The sequence below is a fragment of the Martes martes genome, assembly GCF_963455335.1.
Source record: "Martes martes genome assembly, chromosome: 10".
NCBI classification, from domain to species: Eukaryota; Metazoa; Chordata; class Mammalia; order Carnivora; family Mustelidae; genus Martes; species Martes martes.
Window position 1 is genome coordinate 14,021,535 of NC_137898.1, and position 11,502 is coordinate 14,033,036.

The window sequence follows — 11,502 nt, forward strand, 5'->3', positions numbered from 1 at the left end:
TGCGAATGTTGAACCATCCTTGTAACCCAGGGATGAATCCCACCTGGTCATGGTGGATAATCTTTTTAATGTGCTGTTGGATCCTGCTTGCTAGGATCTTGTTGAGAATCTTAGCATCCATATTCATCATGGTGCTGGGAAAACTGGACAGCTATATGTAGAAGAATGAAACTCGACCATTCTCTTACACCATACACAAAGATAAACTCGAAATGGATAAAAGACCTCAACGTGAGACAGGAATCCATCAGAATCCTAGAGGAGAACATAGGCAGTAACCTCTTTGATATCAGCCACAGCAACTTCTTTCAAGATATGTCTCCAAAGGCGATGGAAACAAAAGCGAAAATGAACTTTTGGGACTTCATCAAGATCAAAGCTTCTGTACAGCAAAGGAAACAGTCAACAAAACAAAGAGGCAACCCACAGAATGGGAGAAGATATTTGCAAATGACAGTACAGACAAAAGGTTGATATTCAGGATCTATAAAGAACTCCTCAAACTCAACACACACAAAACAGACAATCATATTTAAATAATGGGCAGAAGATATGAACAGACACTTCTCCAATGAAGACATACAAATGGCTACCAGACACATGAAAAAATGTTCATCATCACTAGCCATCAGGGAGATTCAAATCAAAACCACATTGAGATACCACCTTACACCAGTTAGAATGGCCAAAATTAGCAAGACAGGAAACAACGTGTGTTGGAGAGGATGTGGACAAAGGGGAACCCTCTTACACTATTGGTGGGAATGCAAACTGGTGCAGCCACTTTGGAGAACAGTGTGGAGATTCCTCAGGAAATTAAAAATAGAGCTTCCCTATGACCCTGCAATTGCACTGCTGGGTATTTACCCCAAAGATACAGATGTAGTGAAAACAAGGGCCATCTGTACCCCAATGTTTATAGCAGCAATGGCCATGGTTGCCAAACTGTGGAAAAAACCAAGATGCCCTTCAATGGATGACTGGATAAGGAAGATGTGGTCCATATACACTATGGAGTATTATGCCTCCATCAGAAAGGACAAATACCCAACTTTTGTAGCAACATGGACGGGACTGGAAGAGATTATGCTGAGTGAAATAAGTCAAGCAGAGAGAGTCAAGTATTATATGGTTTCACTTATTTGTGGAGCATAACAAATAATATGGAGGACAAGGGTAGATGGAGAGGAGAAGGGAGTTGAGGGAAATTGGAAGGGGAGGTGAACCATGAGAGACTACAGACTCTGAAAAACAACCTGAGGGTTTGGAAGGGGCAGGGGGTGGGAGGTTGGGGGAACCAGGTGGTGGGTATTAAGGAGGGCACGGATTGCATGGAGCACTGGGTGTGGTGAAAAAACAATGAATACTGTTATGCTGAAAAGAAATAAAAAATTTTAAAATTAAAAAAAAAAAGTGCCCTTCCCCATTTGTAGCAAAAGCAAAAATATCACCTTGTAGCAAGTGTTTTTCTAAGCAGACACTTGGTGCCGTATCCGGAAGGAAAATCCAAGCCTAGAAGTCAGAGGAATATACCAGGAATTTTATCTCCAGTACTTTGCAGACTCGGGAAGATCAAAAGTTGAAACAGAGTAGCAAGATCTACTGATGGAGTGAGTTGGGAGCATTTTCAACATTCAGTTCCTAAAACACTTGAATACTGTCAATGCACGGTAAAAGTTTTGTAGCTAAAATAGTTCATCTTGGTTACCAGCTAACACTGCGGGAATGGAAGAAGTTGGATCTACATACAACTTTACTTTATTTAAGAATGTCTTTGAATAGAGCAGTAGTTGCTGGGGGCCAGAGGATGGAGGAAATGGGGGCATGTTGGTCAAAGGGAACAAATTTTCAGTTAGAAAAAGAATAAGTTCCAGGGATCTGATGTATAGTGTTTTGACTCTAGTTAACAGTACTGTATTGTGAGAGTTGTTGTAAGAGTAGATTTTAAATATTCTCACCATAACTACAATGTGATAATAATGTGAGGTGAAGGATATGTTAACTAACTTTATTGTGGTAAACATTTTGCAATATACATGTGTATCAAATCCTCACAATCACATCTTAAACATACACAATATTACATTCAATTTCATGTCAATAATATTGGGGGGAAATATCTTTGAAAGATGTACAGAAAAATTCCATAGTAATTTAATACAGAAATTACTCCTAATTAGAGCAACACTCCTTATTTGTATATAATGGACTCCCTAATGCATCTTTGCTTTAGCTTGTGGGCCGACATCACCATACATTTGTTCCAATACTTCCTCTGCTTGGAGCTGTTTTCTCTGGCCATACAGCTCTTTTTTTTATATAATCCCAAATACAGTTCTAGACCAATTGTAAAGCCACTTATTTTAGGGAAGGTTTCTATATCCTGTAATAAAATAAGATTAGTTTGCTAAACTAAAGTCAAACAGCATATGGTTCATATCTCCTTTGAACACTATTAACTTTAACTTCTGTCACAGAGAACCAACATAAAAATTGAAGTTGAGGACTGGATGTAATTTGCTTACCAATTTAGATCTAAAATCTCTGACCATTGTTTTCAACACCTGAGATGTTCGATTTTTCCTTTGGACTAAACTGACCTCTTTTAACCCTTAAAATGGTAATACGCTTATTTCTCTAATGTCTTATAAAGGAGGTGTGGCTTTAATTAAAAAAAAAAAAACTGGCAGCACTTTGACTTGCTGAGAATTAGTTTAGTATTCCTATAAACTGTACCTGAAAGGCAACTTAGGGTGTGTAAAACGTATACAAGAGATACTTAATAATTAAAACAAGACATACAGAATATACAACAAACACATGTAACCACCAGATATCTATGAATATAAAATATCACCAATACCATGGAAGCACCAGTATTATATCTTACTGTAATTAGTCAAGAAGCGCTTTCCTCAGCATTATGATTTTAAAATTTCGGTAAAGAAATGGAGGCCTAGGGCACCCGGGTCTCAGGGTCCTGGGATCGAGCCTGCTTAGCAGGGAGCCTGCTTCCCCCTCTCTCTCTGCCTGCCTCTCTGCCTACTTGTGATCTCTCTTTCCATCAGATAAATAAATAAAATCCTTAAAAAAAAAAAAGAAAAGAAATGTAGGCCTAGTGAATTCATTTTCACTGATGGATAATATTCTATTATTTTTATAGCATTATTTGTTTAATCATTACTTGGTTTGGATTCTTTTTAATACCTTGTTTATGATATCACATAGCCTGATTTACGTTTTTAAAATCCAATATGACAATCATTGCCTTTTAATGATGAATTTATTCTAATTGTACTTTTTTTTATTATTATGTTATGTTAGTCACCATATAGTACACCATTAGTTTTGGATGTAGTGTTCCAAGATGCATTTTTTTTTTTTTAATTTTTTATTTATTTTCAGCGTAACAGTATTCATTGTTTTTTCACCACACCCAGTGCTCCATGCAATCTGTGCCCTCCCTAATACCCACCACCTGGTTCCCCCACCCTCCCACCCCGCCCCTTCAAAACCCTCAGGTTGTTTTTCAGAGTCCATAGTCTCTCATGGTTCACCTCCCCTTCCAATTTCCCTCAACTCCCTTCTCCTCTCCATCTACCCTTGTCCTCTATATTATTTGTCATGCTCCACCAATAAGTGAAACCATATGATACTTGACTTTCTCTGCTTGACTTATTTCACTCAACATAATCTCTTCCAGTCCTGTCCATGTTGCTACAAAAGTTGGGTATTCGTCCTTTCTGATGGAGGCATAATACTCCATAGTGTATATGGACCACATCTTCCTTATCCATTCATCCGTTGAAGGGCATCTTGGTTCTTTCCACAGTTTGGCGACCGTGGCCATTGCTGCTATAAACATTGGGGTGCAGATGGCCCTTCTTTTCACTACATCTGTATCTTTAAGTACAACACCCAGCGCTCCATGCACTTATTATCCTTACTAATTCATTTAGAATTCTTTACACCTTCTCAGGTGCTTTCTGTTTGTCTTGATTTTTTTTTCTTTTATTTTTTTTCTTCCTTCATTATGTTTTTGATTTTTTTTTAATTCCTTCTCTTCCCCTAAACTTTAAAAGAAAGCTTCATTTTTCTTTTGTAATTTTTGAAAATATATACATCTAAGTAAAAGTCAAAAGTATAAGAATTTTAGGGGCACCTGTGTGGCTCAGTGGGTTAAGCCTCTACCTTAGGCTCAGGTCATGATCTCAGGGTCATGGAGCCCTGGGATCGAGCCCCATATCGGACTCTCTGGTCAGTGGGGTGCTTGCCCCTCTCTCTCTCTGTCTGCCTCTCTGCCTACTCTCTGTCAAATAAATAAATTAAATCTTTTTTTTTTAAAGATATAAGAATTTTAAAGCTTACATCTAATGAACCCTCTAATCTATCAGTATCAGCTGATTTTTCAGTTTCTTGACCACTTCTCAATGGAAAATATTATTAATATTTTATGCTACCTCTATTTACTCTTATTTTTGACCTGTTTACCAATTTCTAAGCTCCCCATTTCTAACTTTTTAAAAAAACTCTTTTAAAAAAACTCTCTTCTGAACAACAGTCCTTACAAACATATTTAGTGCACAACGATTGATGGTAAACTCTCTCCATTTGTGTTTGTATGACAGTGTTTTATCCATGTTTTTCATTAACTTCTTACATATAGATGTAAAACCTTCATAATAGTTAAAATGATGGTGCAGTGAGCACTGGGATACACTTCACCTACATTAACCAATTCTTTTTCTTTCCCTTTTGCTTTATCTCTACACAGACAAATGGACAGATGAGAGATATCCGGCATGTACCTTTTGCAAACAAAGAAAATCTCTATTATAACCACCTGTTCCCACCAAAGAAATTTGATATTGATGAAATTACATTATATATATTCACTATTCTAATTTCCCCACTTTCCCCGCAATATCTTTAGCAGATGTTGTATTTGCAGATCCAGGAGCCAGTTAAGGATTGTGTATTGAATTTAGTTGCAATGTCCTTCCACTCTTATTAAATTTAGAACAGTCTCCTGCTTTGTATTATATTTGTCTGCTTTTTATGAAATTGATATTTTTGAAGTGTCTAAGCCAGTTAATTTGTAGAATTTCCTATCATCCAGATTTTTTCAAGTTGCTTCATGATGAATAGATCCAAGAGAACCATTTTTGGCAGTAAAACATGAGTGATTTTGTTGTCCTCCCTTCTATATATGCACATGTATATGCATGTGTGTACATACATAAAATGAGAGGACTATCTGGCATGTAAAGATGGGAGTTGTATTCTAAGGATAGTTGTAGAAAGACATTCTGAAGTCAAACATGTGTAAACCATGACCAGATCTCAAAAAATTTCTCTAATTCATGCTACTAATTTCAGGAGCTTGACCAGGATTAGATGGATAAATGGTTGAAAAAACCTGCAAGTAAAGGAGAGGTGCAAAATCATACTTGATTATTGTTGCCAGCAAATATGGATACCTGTTTAATATACCTGTTTAATATAGTGGAAACATGTGTTAATCTATGTTTCTTAGAATCACACATATTAGAAGTGGACCTTCTATGAGATCTTCATTTTTGAAAATGAATCCATGGCTCACATATCACTTTTTATGTGGTGATTACTTATCAGGGAAGTAGTAGAAATACAGAAAACAATAAATTTTTTGGTGAGTGTTTGCCATAAGAAATGAACTCAAAAACAGGTGGCTGAAATATAAGAAACTTCTTTTAAGAAGTTGCAAAGATTTTCTTTCTGTTCTTGGTCATCTTCTTCTTGGTCCTTTCTAGACTTCAGTAGCCATGACAAAAGAAAACAGCACTGAAGTGACTGAATTCTTTCTTCTGGGATTTGGTGCCCTATACAAGTTTTGATACATCCTCTTCATTGTATTTCTGGTCATCTGTGTGACCACCATGGAATGATCCTACTCACCAAGGCAGATTCCAGATTTCAAACATCTATGTACTTTTTCCTACAACATTTGGCCTTTGCTGACATTTGTTATTGCTCTGCTATCACTTCCAAGATGCTGAAAAACTTCATATTAGAAAATAAGTCTATATCATTTGAGGGCTGTGTAATGCAATTAATGGTTTATGCAACATTTGCACCCAGTGACTGCTACGTCCTGGCTGCTGTGGTAATGGACCATTAGGTAGCCTTCTGTAACCCACTTCACTATCTCACAGTCATGTCCCAAAGAGTCTGCCCCCAATTGGTAGCTGGTTCATATGTCATGGGTTCAATAAATGCTTCTGTGCATACAGGTTTTACATTTTCACTGTACTTCTGCAAATCCAATACCATCAATCACTTTTTCTTTGATGTTCCCCCAATTCTCAGTCTTTCATGCTCTAACATTGACATCAACATCATGCTCCTTGTCTTTGTGGGATTTAACTTGATGTTCACTGTGTTGGTTGTCATCTTTTCCTACATATATCATGGCTGCCATCCTGAAGATGTCTTCTGCTGCAGGAAAGAAAAAAGCCTTCACCACACGTGCCTCCCACCTGATAGCAGTATTTAGTTCCTGTACAACCTATCATACATGTACTTACAGCCTTAGGCTAACAATTCCTAGGAGAATATGAAAGTGGCCTCTCTTTTATGGCATTGTGATACCCATTTTGAACCCCCTTGTCTATAGCCTGAGAAATAAGGAGGTAAAAGAAGCTCCAAAAGTGATGAAGAAAAAGTTCTTCTAGGCTGGGCCCAAGTTTTTAAAATTCAGCACATCAGAGCATCAAGTAGGGATATTTGACCTTGTGTAATGTTTCTAAAGTTGGGAACACATTCACGTCCTAAGCCAATGTTTTTCAATAGGTAAGTTCTTAAGATGCAAGAAATATGGTAACATCTCTTGGAACTAATTTTCCCCTGAATAGAGTTTGAGAAATATGTCTCAGACAAAATATGGCCATATTTTATTGAGATTATTTAAAATATTAAAAATACTTCATAAAGTATTTAGTTGCTTCAAATATATTTCAGATGTGTTCTTAAAGACTAGAAAACCTCAGTTTTGTATATAATCAATATTAAAATTAAAGTTCATTATTTTCCTTTCACTTAAATGACTTCCCTAAATTATTTACAAAGAAACTTTTCATATGTTCTGTTCCAATTATTGTATAAGCATGAATGTAAAATAAATGCACTGCTTTGTAAAGTCCCTTATGACTCTGGCTATACTTCCTACTTAATAGTCCAAAATTGGTTACATTCTCTAGTACTTGAAAACACTTATTTCTTCTGTGATTATGACTTATGTTTGTCATTAGTTACCCTCTTTATTCCAAATCCATCTCTTTCTTGCATAAGGTAAGGAAACCTCCAGAAATATCATCTATATTTCTCCCTACTTAAGATAGAAAACCTAGAATGTAGATTGATCCAAAAGCCTAAACAATTCACTTATGAAAGGGCATCAATCATTTTAATCTAGACAAATAACTTGAAACCATAGGAATTCAATGAGAAGTTGAAGGGAGTCCAAGAGCCCTTTGAATCAGGAAGATAAGCTGTTACCAGACGTGCTTAAGTAGGTAGATTGAGGACAAATGATAGAAACCACCACATGAATCTAAAGAGGCCATGCTCGTCACATGAAAAAACAAGTTTCACATGAAAATAACACCAGACAGACTAATGATCTGTCGGAAAATCTATTGTTAAGTAACAGCAGAAAGAAACAAAAAACAACAAGAGAAGAAGAAATATTTTTCAAATATGATATCTTGCATCCATCCTGAAAGAAGAGAAAAAATTAACCTGGAGTTGATGTGGGATGACCAGAGTCTTCCCAGCAAAGACTCCACCTTTTAAAGGAGAGACCTTCTATAAAGGGAAGGTCCAAGTACCTTCAGAGACCAGGATCAGGATCAGTTGCTAGAGAGTCATTAGCAAAGTAGACAAAGGGTGCCCTGAGACCCTGGAAAATCAGAGACTGATGTACAATATGGTGTCTATTGTTAAAATACTGTATTGTATATTAGAAATTTGCTAAGGTGGCAGAAGAAAGAAAATTGTAATCATATAAAGTGATGGATATGTCAATGAGTTTGATTGTGGTGATCATTTCACAATGAATACTTACATCAAAATATCAAGATGTACATCTCAAACATATATAAACTTTGCCATGTATACCTCAGTAAAGCTGGAGGGAAAAGATGATGAAGCAAAAACTTGGTACATTTTGGGAAGTCTAAATGGCCAAATTGGAAATAGGGTGCAAAATGGAGAGTCACACAGTACTCTCCATTCAATACCAAGATGAAAGAAATCCCAAAAGAAAATAAGTTCTGTGACAAATGGACACAAGCAATGAAATCTGTGAAATTTATATGAAGGAGGAAATGGTTGATCTGAGCTGTGACAGGGAATGGTAAGGGATTGCTAGCACTTATCCAAAAGAAAAACTTCCCTTTCCACATATAGAGTAGTAACGGTCTGATGCATAATCATACATTGTTTCATCAATCGCCAGCTACACCTTATTGTTTCATTAATCATCAGCAGCCCATGATTTAAAGGGTGTTTCAGGTCTGGCAACTGTCTCTAAAACATTATGATAGAAGCTCAATTAGTCAACCCAAATTTGAAGGCGATGATTAGCGAGATGACTAACTTCACAGAAAATATTAGTCTAGACCGAGATGGAAGAAAATAAAGAATCACACACAAAAATTTAGAACAAGAAAGACACAAAGAAAAGAATACCTACAGAAGCTGAAAGACAAATTGTCTACTCACCATCCTGCTGCAAAATGTAGCTGGTTATCCATTCTCCTTTTACTCCTGTTTTGTGTGGAAGATGATGCAGTCAGGTAAGAAGATATTATACTTCTCAGCTTTCTTTGTAGCTAGGATGGCATGTGTCTTAGTTTGTTTTCCTGGGATACATACTTGGGTAAAGATAACATATGCAGGAGGTGTAAAGAATTAACCATAACCTAAAGAGTAGTCTGGTCTATGTCTTCAGCTAATGGGGTGATCTGTAAGCCCCTGGAATATCATTCCCAACAGGAGTATCTTTGTTTGCCTGGAGAATTTGGCCACTGAACAACCTAACATTGTGATTTATGATAGAAGCTTTGAGACACGCCTCATTAGTTCTAACTTTCAGAGAGACTTGGGGGCTAAAGTTGGGAATGAGAAATCAGCCACATGAGAAATATGTCATACCTAGAACCATAAAGAATCTGGATATTAAAGGTGAGTCTCCCAGGTCAGTAGTACTCCATGTAGCAGTGTTGCTACATGCTGATGTTCAGGAGGGTAATACGGCTCTGAGGACGATGAAATTTTTGTGTTTGGATCCTCACAAACTTTGCCCTATACATTTCTTCCTTTGGTTACTTTTAATTTGTATCTTTTTATTATAGTAAAACTAAAATTATATGTATAGTTCTTTCCTGATGTGTTAGCCAGTTTGGACTCTATTACAAATTACCATAGACTGAGTGGCTTCTGAAAAACAGAAATTTGGTTCTGGAAGTTAGAAGTCTGAGATCAGGGTGTCAACATGGTCAGGGCCTAGCGAGAACCGCCTTCTGGATGGCAGACTGCCAACCTCTGCTGTGTCCTCAGTAATAGAAAAAGATCTAGAGAGCTCTCTGGGGTCTCTTCTATAAGAGCATGAATCCCACTCATCAGGACTACACCCTTGAGATGGGCCTCCTCCAAAACCTTCACCTCCTGATACCATCACATTGAAGATTAGGATTTTGACAGAAGGATTTGGACGGACACATTCAGTCCATATCACCAGAGTTCAGTGTGTCATTCTAATGAATTGCCAAGCCTGAGGGTGATTGTGGAAAAGCCCCCACATTTGTAACCAGCTACAAATGGGGGTGTCCCTAGGGACCCCTGGACTTTTGACTGGTGTCTGAAGTGACATCAGTCCAATGGGAACAGTTTGCCCACACTGTGCAATTTGCTAACCTTTTGGGTGGGAGTTATCCCAAGCAACAGAGAGCAGGAAGCATGAGATATAGAAAAACAGGAGTAAGGAAAGGGCAAATAACTTAGCAGGCTTACACCCTGGAAACTAGAACTCAGTCTCAGTCCCTGAAGGACAAGACTGTTATTCAATCCTTCTGCCCCATTGCATGGAGGTCACCCAAGGTCGTCCTCAGGCTTCAGAGACATTCCTGAGGTAGAGAAGCAGAGAGATACTATAGGAAACCACTCACTAGTAACACACAGCACTGTCCACCACAGATGCATGAAATCAAATAGCTGAGGAGATGTAGTACAAGACACTGAGACCTCTGCTACCCATATAACACATTTCCAGCCAGTGAGATGTGAGGGAAAATCTGCCGGATTGGGGGAAAGCTTGCATTTTCCTAATAAAGAGCATATATTTATATTCATATTCATATACACAAATATATGGTTGTCACCCTACCTTCCTGGATCCTTTTTTCTGCTTTGAAAGGGAATGTGGTATCTAGAACTATAGTAGACCCGTCAGACTGTGAGGCAACCAGCATATGGGAAAGATTAAGCAAATTAGAAAAGTGCAAGTCAATGAATGACTAAAAAGAATAGTTTGACCTATGACTAGTTTTACTTGAGTTTTAAGAAAATGAGAAGCTACTAATGTCATCTGTCAATTTAATTTGGGGGGAAAATATGACAGACAATAAGAAAATGAAATGTCAAGACCAATTAAGCTTATTTTAACTGGTTGGTGAATTCAATTTCAAATTTGTAAGATGGATTTTGATTCAATACTTTGGTTTTATTATTCTAAATCTCTAATATAATTGCCTCTGTGTGTATTCTTTTAGATTAGGTGTGATTTTCAAATAAAAATGGATTTTACCCAAATTTTCATAGTAAAAGAAATGCCTCCATAGGTTTTCCTTCAAAACGTTACATGACAATTATGACAATTATTTTATCTACTGTATTTTTATTTTGTTAGAACTCACATCAGCAAAAATTGGATACTTAAAAATTTGAGATCAATCATGTCAAATGAAATTAAATAATTCCAGACAAAAATAATTACTTTTTCTATGTAAAAAAAAAAAAAAGTACAAGTCAAAACTTCCAAACTATTGTTATAAAGGAAAAATAAGTCCCTGTTTTGGGGACCCAAAGTAAATTGTTTTTTTTTTTCCTACCAGGAGTAAAACACACTCCTAACTGAGACATTTGTCATACGATAAGTAATATCAAATGTCGATTCACCAGTCCTTTGACTATAATTCTCCTTCACAGGTATGGTTGTTAATCAAAAGCTACAGACACTGAATCTAGCCTTCTACTCTCACTGATTAAAGGTTTAACCCTAGCAACTTTATAGCCAAAAAACCTCAAAACAACTCATTCCACAGATTGTTATCTGAAACATTCTTATGGCATAAAATGCAATTGGAAGAAAGAAATTACCTAGGGCTTGTTTTCAAAATATATACATTTTGTTTTCAAAATATATACATTTTTAGAAAAAAAAAGAAGAGATTAAAAGTAGAT

General features: G+C 36.7%; 1 pseudogene across 1 annotated transcript; it reads left to right on the plus strand.

The window, feature by feature from the left end:
- The first annotated feature begins 5,923 nt into the window (after window positions 1–5,923).
- On the plus strand, window positions 5,924–6,713 carry LOC308350703 (olfactory receptor 5AK2-like; annotated as a pseudogene). The gene has a single exon. The product of its transcript is annotated as an olfactory receptor 5AK2-like (transcript).
- The last annotated feature ends 4,789 nt before the right edge of the window (window positions 6,714–11,502 follow it).